The sequence below is a fragment of the Dermacentor silvarum genome, chromosome 1 (assembly GCF_013339745.2).
Source record: "Dermacentor silvarum isolate Dsil-2018 chromosome 1, BIME_Dsil_1.4, whole genome shotgun sequence".
NCBI lineage: Eukaryota > Metazoa > Arthropoda > Arachnida > Ixodida > Ixodidae > Dermacentor > Dermacentor silvarum.
In genome coordinates, this window is record NC_051154.1 from 26,125,012 (window position 1) to 26,139,440 (window position 14,429).

Sequence of the window (14,429 nt, forward strand, 5' to 3'; positions counted from 1 at the left end):
GATGGATGGATGGATGGATGGATGGATGAGGCTGAACCCTTTAAATCGGGCGGTGGCATACGCCACCTAGCCATGGCTATTAACATAATTTGTACTTTCTGGTGGGTGAAATTTCACCCCTGCCTTAATTTTATCCACCAATCACATAACCTCTGTTTGGTTATTTCTACCCGCTTAAAGTCTATTTTGCCTTCACTGTCCCTAAACCCCAATGCTTTGAAAAAATCAGCCCCGTTGCCTTGCACTGTAGGGTTAAGCCCCTTACAGAAAAGTATGAGGTGTTCAGCCGTTTCCTCTTCTTCTCCACACGCACAGCACAACGTGTCTATACCTTGGTACTTGACTCGGTACATCTTAGTCCGCAATACTCCCGTCCTGGCTTCAAACAACAAAGAGCTTCCCCTAGAATTATCGTAGATATTTTCTTTGGCAATTTCTTGCTTGAAAGTTCGGTATGTGCCCAGTGCTGATTTCGTCTGCATCCCTGTTTTCCACAGACCCCTCTCTGTTTCCTTAACCTTTTTCTTAACCGCTGTTTCCTGGTTTGCACCCCTCCTGCAGTCCAAATATTTGATTGACAGTTTTCTGGTCAGCTTCCTCCATTTTGTATCAACATTCCTCATGTACAAATAACTGAAAACTCTCCTTGCCCACCGCTTTTCTGCCATCTCTCTCAATCGCTCCTCAAATTCTATCTTGCTGCTGGCTTCCCTGCCCTCGAATGACGTCCATCCCATGTCACCCTGTACCCCCTGATTTGGTGTATTTCCGTGTGCTCCCAGAGCCAGTCTACCTACCCCTCGCTGCTTAACTTCCAACCTTGCTCGAACCTCTGATCTCATGCACAGGACCGCATTGCCGAAAGTCAAACTAGGGACCATCACCCCTTTCCAAATCCCTCTCACCACTTCGTACCTATTGTAATTCCACAGTGCCCTATTTTTCATCACAGCTGCATTTCTGCTACCTTTAGCCGTCACATATTTTTCATGTTCCGTTAGGTACTCAGCCCCATTGTTTATCCACACTCCAAGATATTTGTACTTATCCACCACCTCCAGCGTAACCTCCTGTATCCTATGCTCGCTGCCCTGATTATCATTAAAAGTCATGACTGCCGATTTTTCTTTACTAAACTTCAAACCTAAGCTATCTCCCTCTTTACCACAGATGTCCATTAATCTCTGCAAGTCTTCCTTGCTGTCAGCCATAAGTACAATGTCATCTGCATACATCAGTCCTGGTAATGACTGTTTAATCCATTCTCCCTGCTTGAAATAGGAAAGGTTGAAGCCAAGTCCGCTCCTCTCTAATTTTTTCTCTAATCCTTGTAAATACAGCATGAACAACAGAGGTGACAGAGGGCACCCCTGCCTAAGCCCCTGCTGTATCTCTATAGGCCCAGATACCTTGTTTTCCCATTTTATAAGCACCCTGTTACTTTTATAGATATCTTTTAAAAGATTTCTTACTCCATCTTCCACCTCTAGAGTGCCCAGTATGTCCCACAAATCCTTTTGGATTACACTGTCATAGGCTCCCTTGATATCCAGAAAGGCAAGCTAGGGGCCTGTGTTCCTTTTCTGCTATTTCAATACACTGTGTCAATGAGAACAGATTATCTTCTAACCTTCTTTGTTTTCGGAACCCATTTTGTAGTTCTCCCAGCACCTCCTCGCTCTCCACCCATGCCTGCAGTCTGTCCTTTATAATCTGCATCACCACCCTGTAAACCACTGACGTCACTGTTATGGGACGGTAGTTGTTTATGTCGGCTTTGTCCCCCTTTCCCTTATATATCACGCTCATTCTGCTCAGTCTCCACCCGTCGGGGGCTTTACCGTCCATTATCATTTTGCTCACTGCCTCTCTTAATGCTTTCTTAGATTTTGGGCCCAATGTCTTTATCAACATAATTGGGATGCCATCAGGACCTGTCGACGTGCTACTAGGAACCCTCTTCTCTGCCCTTTCCCACTCGCTTTGTGCCAGTGGAGCCACTGCACTGACTAGTCCATCCTCACCTGATTGAGCACATGCTATGTTTCGTTCTTTAAATTTTTCTGTCATCATTGTTCTTATATGTTCCATTGCCTCATCTCCCTCTAGTCGAACACCTTGAGCTGTAACTATAAACCTCTGCTCTAGGCTAGTCTTATTACTCAAGGAGTGCCTGGATGCGCGCGCCCGCGCGGGCATCAAGGCACCCTATAGCTGCTAACGCCTCCTAACGGCGGGGTTACTTGGGCGCAAAAGGAAGAAGGCGCTTCCTCTTCGAAGTGGGGTCGGTGAGCGATGCGGGCGTTCCGCGCGTGCGCCAATCCACGCTTCGCGAGACCGTCTCGCGAGCCAAGGAGCAGGACACCAGTATGGACGAACACGGATCGTTCGAACGTGCCACCGTTCGCGTGACCGTACACGTGAACGATTAGGCGTTGGTGTCTAGCATGCGGGTGGACATATTCGCTCGCTATCCGGTCGCGGTGAGTCGGACTTCCTTGATTTGTCGCGCGCCCATGTGAATGTTTTATGCGTAGTAATTCCGCTAGCGTGTATTAGTGTATAAAAGGTGCAATAAATGCCCTTTTGATTGTTCACACGTCTGTGTTGTCGTTCATTTGTCCCAAGAGCACGTGTGAGACCCCACAGCTTAAATGCAGAAAAGCGCGTTTTGTTAAAAAAGGTAACCGGGAGAACTGCGCATTTTACCGCAAGTTCGATGGCGCATGTATCTCGAAACCCGTGCCATCCTCAAAATTCTTTCCAAGTGGATATGCCTTGCAAAGCTCACCGGCTACAGTCCGTAAATTGCAATAGTATGTGCAGTAAATAGTAAATCAATTAATAGGTTAATTAGTGAATTATTGTCAGTTTATTACGTGTTTCGATTTCTCCTGCAATTAATGTCCACCTAATAATGTAATAATCCAGCTTAAGGATAAGAATTGTGCTATCTGCGACTGAAGGTCTTAAAAAATTCTGCAAAGCCTCAAAATGATCACTCGATATACTCGCGTGAGCAGCTATGCTGCGAGCGTTCTTGAAGCCTTTCTCGTAAGTTATGAAAGGAACCCTCGAAAGTACAAGCACATAGTGTAGTATAAGAATGCTAGAGTGAAATTTGGAGCTGGTCTCATCGTGCGCTGTCTGTTCGACAAGCGTGGGAATGACACGCTATGTGCTTTGGTTTGGCTAAGCTTTGCTTCGCCAATCTGGCATCGAACCACCTTTTGAATTCTCATGTCAACCTTCTCAAAGATAATTTTACTGCGCTAAGCAGTTGTGAGCTCAAAATTCGGGTATACCTCTCTAGCACATTACGCTCGAATGATTAATAAAAGCGTTATCGCCATGTGCCGCACCAAACAGTATACAGCGAACACGCATCGCTGTGGTGGACTTTCGATCGTCTGGGCGCAGGCGTTGCTGCTTAGCGCATCTTCACATTCGCGCTCTTTAACAAATTTAGCTGCGCTCGCCTTGTTGGCGACCTCGACGGTGACATCAGAACATATTAAATCTACCCTCTCGTGACTGAATTTAAGCCTGAAAGTACTGCTAAATCAACAAAGTGCGCTACACTTGTGGTCTACGAGCGCCGTCAAGAGGACCGTACAGAACAGCGTTAGCCAATTCCATATGGCCTTCGCGATATACGATGTCGCACTCTAGGACACTTCGATGCGAGCGCGCGGCTCCGGCCTCCCGCCTACCTGAATCACAGGGTATCGAACCGGAAGTGAAACGGAACGTTACGATTTTTTTTACACTCCGGAGTGAAAACGAAGAAGAAAAATTGCGGTTTTCGGTTCAGGCTGGCCACTTTTTTTCTTTCTTTTTTTTTTTGGGGGGGGGGGGGGGTTCATCTATGCATTACCTGCACTTGTGGCTCAACTACATATGATATCTCATTTGTAAGTACACACCATGTTTCAGTGATTTTACAAGTAGCAACACCGTGGATAGAACGGTTTTCGACGTATCACGTCGGGGGGCAGACAAGTTACATGCGTAAGCGTTTGAAATTGGTGACCGTCAAATCTGGGGTTGTTGCAAATGTTTTATTATAGTAAATGAATATGGGGACCTGCTCTCTTGGTGGTGACGACCAGGGGAGGAATGGGAGAGAGAAGGGGAACTATAGGATAGGGCAAGTTAAAATTGCGCGGAGAAAGACGTCTCGCAGAAAGATTCTACGACAGTCCAGCAACCCCTTTTTCTGTGCTGTCGCTACCCTCTTGACCTCTTCCATTGCTGGAAACTTGCGGGGCAGAAGACTCTGGGTATAGCCTGCTTATAATCTTGCGTCGGTGTTGGATAAAGGCGGTGCACTGCTATATGAGGTGGAAAGCATCGGCTCGCTTTCCGATGTCGCACCTCAAACAGCAATCTGTAGATGTGTCTTGTCCTACTATGTCAAGAGGTCTTTCCTTTGTAAAAGAGTGTCAGCCTCATAGGTGTCAGAGCCGTGCCCGTCCTTACTCTACTTAAGCAAATTCTGGCTGCTCGCTCGTATTCCAGCCGAATAGGATCCGGGGACCGAATTCACAAAGCGTTTTATTCGTAAGTGCTCTTTGCCATTGGCTGGCCCGCCTTCGATAAGAATATTTCCAGCATGAGGATAGGCTGAAGGGCTCTCCCATAAAGCTTATAGGAGAGTCCAATAGGCTCTGTTGTAAAATATTCAAACGTCCTGGGAACCTACGTGCTTTGCGGCACGCTACTGGAATTTCACCAGAATGTCCCAGTGGGTATCTAGTATGCATAACCGCGAGTAATTTTTGATAACTGATTTTGTTAGTGAGATGGATGGATGGATGGATGGAAAACTTTAATGAACGTCCTGAGGTACGCGACTCAGCGCGCAGCGGGCCGCTCCCACGTTGGGACAGTCAGGCCATGCCCGACCGCCGCATCATGGGCCCTCTGGACAGCCCATAGTTGCGCCCCGGCATCGGGGCTCTTGATAGCGGAGAGCCACTTGTCCTCATTTATTTGTTCCGTGCCTCGTAACGAGGGGCAACGCCAGAGCATATGGTCTAAGCTAGCGAAGTTATTGCAGTGCCTGCAAGAACTACTGGCATAAGTGTCGGGATAAAGCTTGTGTAATAAAGCCGGGCTGGGATACGAGCCTGTTTGCAATAATCTGAGGGTCAATGCCTGCGCTCTAACTTCTTGTGAGGAAGGGGAAAGTCTCTCCTGCCGAGATAAAAGTACTGCGTAATTTCATTGTATGTTGTCGGTTGATCTCTGTTCTCCACCACTCCTGGCTGGCCGGGGAGTTCTCCATGGTCGCGGAAAGCGAGACCTCGCGCCTTGGAGTGGGCCAGCTCGTTGAGGTTTGTGGGGCCTCCCATGATGGATCCCATGTGAGCGGGGAACCACGTGAGAGTGTGGGTGGCAATGCTTTTACCGTCGAGGATGCGACAGGCTTCTTTACACACGGCGCCAACGCTGAAGGCGCGGATGGCTGCCCTGGAGTCGCTGAAGATGTTGGCATGTTTCTCGTCCAGGAGGGCCAAGGCAATGGCCACTTGCTCGGCCGCACATGACGACGTGCCTCGTACCGAAGCTGCGTTAACGGTCGAACCCTTGTGGTTGATGGACACTACTGCGAAATTTTTGCTGTTGCCATATTGGGCCGCGTCAACGAAGCAGCTGCCGCCAGGGAGTTCTGTCGCCCGGCGTAGGAGCGCCACGGCCCTGGCCGTCCTTCTTTCCACGTTGCGCTGGGGATGCATATTGCGTGGGGCGGGGGATATGATGATGTGGTCTTTCTGCTCTTTCGGAAGGCCCTGGTAGGAGTCTTTGACTTTAGCCGGGGGGACGCCCATCTCTGTTAGGAGTCGTCTGCCCGCCGTGGTGCCGGAGAGTCTGAGAATCTGTGCCCTTTCTTGTGCTTCTGCAATTTCTTCTAGTGTATTATGAATACCCAACTGCAGAAGTCGGTCGGTGCGTGTGTAGTTTGGTAGTCCGAGCGCGGTCTTGATCCCCCTCCTTATCATGGCATTTAGTTTGTCTCGCTCGGCCCTCTTCCAGACGTGCATGGCCGCTACGTACGTGAAATGGCATAACAAGAAAGCGTGGACTAGCCTTATCAGATTCTCTTCACTCAGGCCTCTCCTTCTGTTAGCTACCCGCTTGATTAGACCGATGACGCTATCCGTCTTCTTTGCTAGTTTGTAAATGGTGATGCTATTTGTGCCCGCCCCTTCGAGTGTCATTCCCAAGATTCTAATGGACGCGACTTTGGGAATCGGATCTCCGCACTTGATGTAGAGATTAATGTCAATTTCGGTGGGGGGTTTCCAGTTCTGTGGCTTGCGGCCCTTTCTAGTGGGGCTGTAGAGAAGGAGTTCCGATTTCTTTCGGGAGCACCGGAGTCCCGTGTCTGTTAGAAAGCGCTCTGTAGTGTCGACAGCTTCCTGGAGAGCGGCTTCGACTTGTCCGTCACTGCCTCCCGCGCACCAGACAATGATGTCGTCCGCGTAGATCGTGTGACCGATGCCCTGGATCTTGCCTAAGTATCTCGAGAGGTCGACCATTGCGATGTTGAAGAGGAGCGGTGAGATGACTGACCCCTGGGGGGTGCCTCTTCCACTTAGCTCCATTTTCTCTGATTCCAAATCTCCAGCCTTGAGGATGGCGCATCGTTTGCTCAAGAAAGACTTGACGAAGGCATGGAAGGAAGAGCCCAGGTCGAGTTTGGAGATGGCGTCGAGAAGGAACTCGTGACGGATGTTATCAAAGGCCTTCTCCAGGTCCAAACCAAGGATGTCTCTCGTGTCCCGAGTGCAGCGTTCCAGGATTTGGACCTTGATAAGCTTCATGGCGTCCTGGGTGGAGAGGCCTGGCCTGAAACCTATCATGTTGTGAGGGAAAAGGTCGTTGGTCTCGATATACTCGGCAATTCTGTTATGGATGGCGTGTTCGGCCACCTTCCCTACACATGATGTCAGTGAGATGGGGCGGAGGTTGTCCAAGCTCGGCGGTTTACCGGGCTTTGGGATGAGTATGACCTTCGCCACTTTCCATTGTTCCGGTACAATTCCCTCCTCCCAAATGCGATTTATCTCATTTGTGAGAAACTCGACTGATTCGTCCTCTAGGTTTCTGAGAGCCTTGTTGTTAATGTGATCAGGGCCGGGTGCCGACCTACCATTGAGGTCATGTAGGGCGCGGCGGATTTCACTGACTTGGAAAGGCTCGTCCAGCACGGAGTTCGGCTTCCCTTTGTATACTGGGTATGGCGCCTCATCGGCCACAGTTTTGAGTGGCAGGTACTTCTTAGCTAGCGTCTCCAGCACTTCTGCTTCCGAAGACGACTTCTTGGCTTCGTGTAGCGCTTTAGCGAGGACACTTCTCTGGTTTGATTTGGTGCCCGAGTCGTCGAGCAAATGTTTCAGAAGATTCCACTTCCCTCCCGTGCGCATCTGCCCGTCGATTGAATTGCAAATTTCGTCCCATTGCTGCCTAGACAAGGCTTGGCAGTGCTCCTCTATCTGTTTGTTGATCTCGGCTATCTGTTTCCTGAGCTTGCGATTCAAGCGTTGGCTTTTCCACCTCTCGAGGATTGATTGCTTGGCCTCGAGTAGGTGTGCTAGCCTGCTATCCATTTTGTCTGTCTGCAGATACGTTTCTATGATTTTGGTGGTGGAGCAGACGTCTTGCAGAATTAGTTCGGACCACTGGGCGAGGCTCTCGGGCTTTTCTCCACGGGCGGCGCGGGCCTTGCGAACCTCACGGAATTTGTCCCAGTCAGGGACCGAGAAGGCCTTTTTTCTCTTCTGCTCCACTTGTAGGCTGGTAGCCGTGATGTAATGATCGCTACCGAGGTCTATGAGCAGATTCGACCACACGGCTGAGCCAGCGTTTTTAACAAATGCGAGATCCGGGACAGAGTCCCTGGTCGAGGAGGTGCCGCGTCTGGTGGGAAAGGCTGGGTCCGTCATTAGAAAAAGTCCCGCATCTCCCGCCTCCTGCCACAGGCTTCTGCCCTTGACCGTAGCGTGCGGGTAGTTCCAAGCGTGAAAGGGTGCGTTGAAATCGCCGGCCACAACCAGTGGAGAGTTTCCGGCGAGTTTCGTTGCCCTAGTGATGATGGTTTTGAAACGTTGTCTGTGATCGCTCGGACTGCTGTATACGTTAAGTATAAAAATGCTGGAGATGTTGGATTGACTTGGGATGACTTCGACTAGGGATGTCTCCGTCTTGCTAGGCCGGACCCCTAGATCGTGTGCGACGAAAGTGAACTTGCTGTTGACTAATGTACAGATTCCTCTGCCGTCCCCACGGAGAGCAAGAGCTTTGTATCCCTGTAGTGAAACTTGATCAGTCATCGTTTCTTGCAATAATATAACATGTGGCTTTTCTTTGTGAGTGCGAACAAACTGCTGCAGGGTGCATCTTTTATGGTGGAGTCCCCTGCAGTTCCACTGCCAAATCCTAAATTGAGTGTGTGGCCCCATCCTTGCTGTATAGAGCGCCTTCCGGCGTTGCTACTACGGTCTCGAAGGAGGGAGGTCCGGGGACGTGCAGTGGTGGCGGCGTAGGTACCGACGCGCCATCCGGCATGAAAACGGGACGTACGCGGGTCGACGACCTGATGTCCATTTCCTGCACCTTGGGCACTATTTCTGGCATTCTGTTTTCCAAGCATCGAATTTTGACGTTTTGCGCGTCTATCTTCTTATCCACTACCAAAAGTCGCTGATCCACTGCAGAGAGTCGTTCGTTAATCTTCTGGATCTCGAAGCAGATGGAATTCAACATTTCTCTGATTTCCGACTTGGCTTTAGCCTGTACATTTTCGGGCATGCTGGGAACGGCCTTTCTTTTGGCTGGGTTTCCCGGGTGGCTCGCCTCCACGACCATGGGAACGTCTGCAAGTTGGGGAGACGGGGTCCCCGAGGGGGTTGAACTAGGGTCTGGAATGGAGTGAGGTTGATTGGCCATGGGAACTTCTGCGGGTTGGGGGGACGGGGTCCCCGAGGGGGTTGAAATAGGGACTGGAACGGAGTGAGGTTGATTAGCCTTTCTGAGCTCTGCTATTTCGGCTCGCATTGACTCGATTATGCTGCGCATCTCGGCATTTTCTTTCCTAAGCTGAGCTATTTCCGACGAACCATGCTCTGGCGCCGCGCCCCCCGTTACCTTTTCGGCAGGGCTCCCTCCGCTCCGCACTCTGTCCGCCCAGGTGGCGCCTTGTTTCCCAGGACCGGCTGGCTCCTCGAACCGGACCCTGTTCTGTGGGCCGCGGGAGCGGCCGCCCGATCTGGTTAGTGAGATACATTTTTTTTTATTTTCCCCACTCAGTTACAGCGGGGCGGGCAGCCGTCGCCGGAAGATAGCGCGTCGCGTACATGTCCTGAAATCCTGGAGTCAATAACTTCTCTGAGGGCAGCCCAGAGTCAATAACTTCTCTGAGGGCAGTTATTGACTCTGGGCTGCGGAGTCTGTCGAAACATGTCTTCGCACATTGGTTCTACGGTAATAAATTAGACTCACTTAGCCTCTAATCTCTACCATTTAGATGGCTTTCACAAATTACGTGCAAGCGATTGATTGTAATCATTTAGATTATATAAAAATATTTCCCAAATTATAAGTGTCACTAAATATCAAAAGACTTAGCGGCACGCGTAATCGAAAGTTTATTTATGTGCTGAAAATTACGCGACAGAATGAAATTGTCATGAACGTAAAATATACTTTCTTGCTTAAACAGAAAACGTTGTGGGGCTAGCAGGCAACACAATTAAACCACAAAGACCCGCAAGTAAGATGCAGTATACTTTCTCAAGAAATCCGCGCCAAATTGTCGAAAATCCATGTACTATATTTAACCCGTGGTTCTCTCGGTGTATCAACGATCTTAGGGCCGGGTTCCCCTTTAGCAGTCTTGTTATCTGTGGACATCCGGCGTTGAACCTTGCATGTTCGGAAAGCACCGCATATGCGTAATGCGGGATATGTGGGTTCGGATCGCACATGCTGAAATTTATATTTTCATCCACTTCCATTCCACTTTGCCTATACATAATCACGAAGCACCGAATAATGACATACGACGACGCACGCCCCATCAAACAACAGCCCTATCGTGTCTCGCCGAAATCTATTTCTAGATTTCAAATGAGCACAACAAGAATTGAATTGAATTCTGGGGTTTTACGTGCCAAACCACAATTTCATTACGAGACGCGCCGTAGTGGGAGGACTCCGGATTAATTTCGATCACCTGGGGTTCATTAACGTGAAACCGAATCACTTTAACGTCACTTCGAATGATTGTGACTGAGAAAAAGTCGAGCCCCATCGATACCCCTTTTCACTCATTGCGCGTTTGAATCAAGGTATATAGCATATCTCCCCCCTTCCTGCTTCACTCCTCATCAACCTTCTCCACCAATTATCGACCCTTTCGCTGCTTATCGTTGAATCTTCTTATCTGCCAGTTGACGAGCAAAAGTGATACAAGCTACGTATTTATGTAATACAAGCTAGGTTTGTGGATTTGTGCTTTACTGTCACTTGATCGCGGAGTCACTTGAACGCTTTTAGAACAGCGATATCAGATTCTTTTGCTACATCTCTCGGCTTATTAGTCAGTGCGCCGCTGTAGTGCCTATGGCACCACAAAGAGCTTTCTTTCTTTCTTTCATTTCCTCTTCTTTCTCTTCTCTTCCGAGGCAAGCATTGACCGGACTGATCGAAAGTATCAACGGCATGCAGGTCGCCTCGCGAGTGAGTCGCTGTTTTCGTGAACTCGGGATCACAAGTCCTGAAACTATATCCCCGTCTCAGGTACCGCTCCCGTACACTGCAGCCGAAGCTATACGGGCTGCGTCACACACTCGTTTCTGCTTTCCACACGTGCCACAGTCGTCAACGGCGCACGAATCCGCACCCGCGTGGCACCACCCTTCAAGCGCTATATGCTTGCATAAGTGTCCGCTCGTATGACCTGTTCTGAGCTTTGACCGAGAAGGAGCATGTAAGTACACGAAACATGTAAGTACATATGCCCGCGAACGATTAGTCGGTTTTTGTATTTCGGCAATGCAAAACTTATCGTTATTCAATTCGAACCAACTTCTTCAGCTAACGGATGCAGGTTGTGTCAACACCGGTATATGAAACAGACAAATGTCACTGCGTAATGCATGCGATATAGTAGTGTATTACGTATACATGTTCTTATTCTCATCACTCGCTTCGTATTTTTCGGAGCCCGATTTTGCGGACCTGCAGATATTATTCGCATTTCCCGGCGACGGGGCGAAAATGTTGACGCCATACACAATATCGTGCTCAATTTTTCAAGTGCGATCCGCACTCGCTACGTCTCAATATCACTGACGCGAACAGAAATGCGACTATTTAGTTTGGGACTTAACTCTCGCTTTCGTGCCGAGGAGATTTATCCTTTCTTTATTAGCGCCGTAAGCTAATAGAGCTAAAGGGCTGGACCGCAGACAACTTTCGGGTGTTGACTCGCGATATAGGACAGCAAAGCTCCCGACAAAGAAGCGCGGATGGCAGTCATAAGCAAGTCCAAGTTGGCCTATACCTCACAACCAAGACACGCGAGAATTAAAGCTTAATTGATAGCAACGGTGCCATTGCGCGCCGCAGCTTCCGGAAGGGAAGCCGCACTCTCTAATTTATTTATTTCACTGTCACAATTTTTTAAACTGCGGAGCTGTTTCAGCCGGCCGTTAGTCCGTCCATCGCGGACAAAAAATGTGGGCCGACCTGGCGGTAGTGCAGAAAGGGCCCAAGCGCAATGGCACATACCTCTGTGAACTAGCGTAGCTGAGCCTGGCTAAGTCTAACTAAGCAAGGTTGGGACTACTTAAGCTTAGTCAGTCATCGATAGCCAATCGATAGCCGATCAATAGCTGATCGCTAATCAATCAATAATCAATAAATTCCGGAAAATGCTGGGGATGACTTGGTAGTGCTTAGCCAAGCCCAAATACGTGGCCAATAACTTGCGATAGCCAATCGATAGCCAATCAATATGTAGCTAATCAATCAATAATCAATAAATTCCGGGAAATGCTGAGGATGACTTGGTTGTGCTTAGCCTAGCCCAAATACGTGGCCAGTTATACCTTGCGATAGCCAATCGATAGCCAATCAATAGCTAATCGATAATCAATTAATAATCAATAAATTGCGGACAATGCTGGGGATGACTTGGTAGTGCTTAGCCTAGCCCAAAAGCCAGGAATAGCTAGGTGCCCATCAGCTCCGCTGTCTCTTTAGTATTGCACCTGCAGTGGAAGCTACGCAAATTTCTTTCTTTCAAACTAAGTTTGATGTTCATTTTAGAGAAATAGATAAAAGAAAATTAAAAAAAGATACAGTTGCCTGCGGCAGAAAAATGCCTCATTTGCAGCTGACCCACTCGTAGAGGCGAACATAGCTTGCATGAGAAATCACAATAATTACCGAACAAATGAAAACAACAATTATCTAACAATTATCTTTTCTTCCACTACCGTTCCATGTCGTAAACATCTCCCAGTGTGCTTGCTTGTCGAAATATTCGTCGCCAACTATTGCAGTCAGTCAGCTTCGTTAAAAAAAAAAAAAAAGAAATCGCACCTGGCGCACCTCGGACGACGCATGACGCAAGCGGGCGATACCGGCTTGGCGCACCGGCTGGGAGCCGCGACTGGCGGCATCTTATCGGCTAACCCGTGCGTCAAATCAGATCGAGAAAGGGTATCGCGGTGCACTTCACCCTTTGAAAGCGCGTCCATCTGTTGGTCCATCGAGGTTCGAACTAGCCTAATCATATATATATATATATATATATATATATATATATATATATATATATATATATATATATATATATATATATTCTGGTGTTTAACGTACAAAAAGCACGACCTGATTATGAGGCACGCCGAAGTAGGGGGGGGGGGGGGGGGACTCCGGATTAATTTTGACCACCTGGGGTGCTCTTTTAACGTGTTCCTAAATGTAAGCACGCTTTTGCATTTTGCCTCCGTCCAAATGCGGTCGAACCCGTCACCTCGAGCTCAGCCAGAGAAACGCCATGCAGAACTAGCCAAATTCCGTTTGACCCACACAACATGGTGCACCTCGCGCTAAAAGTGCAAGTCCGCGTCTCGAGTTCCCCCTGCGTGTGTGCTCCACCCCTACCACTCTTTGAGCTAGTGCAGGAGCGACACAGGACATCCGGTTTGAGTAATCGGGTAGCCAAATAATCGGATATTTTAACATGTATATGTGTTACCACTAATGCTTCATTAGACATATTTGATTCCTTTGCATGTATTGCGATATCACATTCAAAGCGCAATAATTTACATGCTATAAAATACGTTGCTCATAACACGGCTCAATATGTGGCCATGACTTGTTCATTTATGCTTTAGTTTATAAGCTTTATCTGCCCCTTGGTACCGAGATAGGGCTACTAGTATTTTTCTTGCAAGTCCACTGTGGAGCAAAAATCGGCAAACTTTCCCATGAACCTTGTAGGGCATAGTCAGAACAGCACATCAAAAATAAAAAGTCTTGAACGATCGCTCTGATTGAGCCCCAACGTTCTCATTGATTTCAGTGGTAACCTCCTCTATAGCAACACCGTGCAGATCTCTTAAAGAATCGACGAGCAAAAGATGTGTAAACATACGAAACGAAGCTACATTTATTACACGGGTTGCGCGTAAGCTCATTAGGAGGAGGAGGAGGAACAAACGTTTATTGAAACCAGCAGTTTAGTTGGCTGGGCCTAGGCCTCCCACGTGGGGACGTCGTGGTCTTGCCTCTTCGCCGCCTCGCAGGCTTGCTGGGTAGCCCAGAGTTGGTCGTCGAGGTGGGAGCTGCGCAGGGCGGCGTGCCATCTCGACGAGAGCGTCACAGTATTAATTGTCGGATATTGGTGTTTACATTCCCATAGCATGTGGGGAAGCGATGCTGCCCGAGTCTTACAGATCTTGCAAGTCTTACTAGGGTAGGTGTCTGGGTATATCCTGTGGTAAGGTGTTAGTGATGGGTACGTGTTTTTCTGTAACAGGCGAAGGGTGGTTGCCTGTGCTCTGTTTAGCTTGTGTTGAGGGATGGGGAAGGTTCTTCTTTCGAGATAGAATGATTTCGTAAGGTCGTTGTAGCTGGTGAGGCGATCGCGTTCCGCGGGTGCACCTGCGCTGTCTCCGGCACGGTTGACAAAGCCTCGTGCTACGGAGTGAGCTACCTACGGAGTGAGGTTGGTGAGGTACGGATGTACGTCGCCGGCGTGCGCTGGGAACCAGACGAGAGTGATTTGGTTTTCAGGTGAGTGAGGGGCTTGGTGTATAGGATGCGTAGTGCTTGTGAAATACGACCTTTGATGCAATTGCTGATTGCCAGGCGGGAATGGCTCACGATGGTGTGGCAGTCCGGAT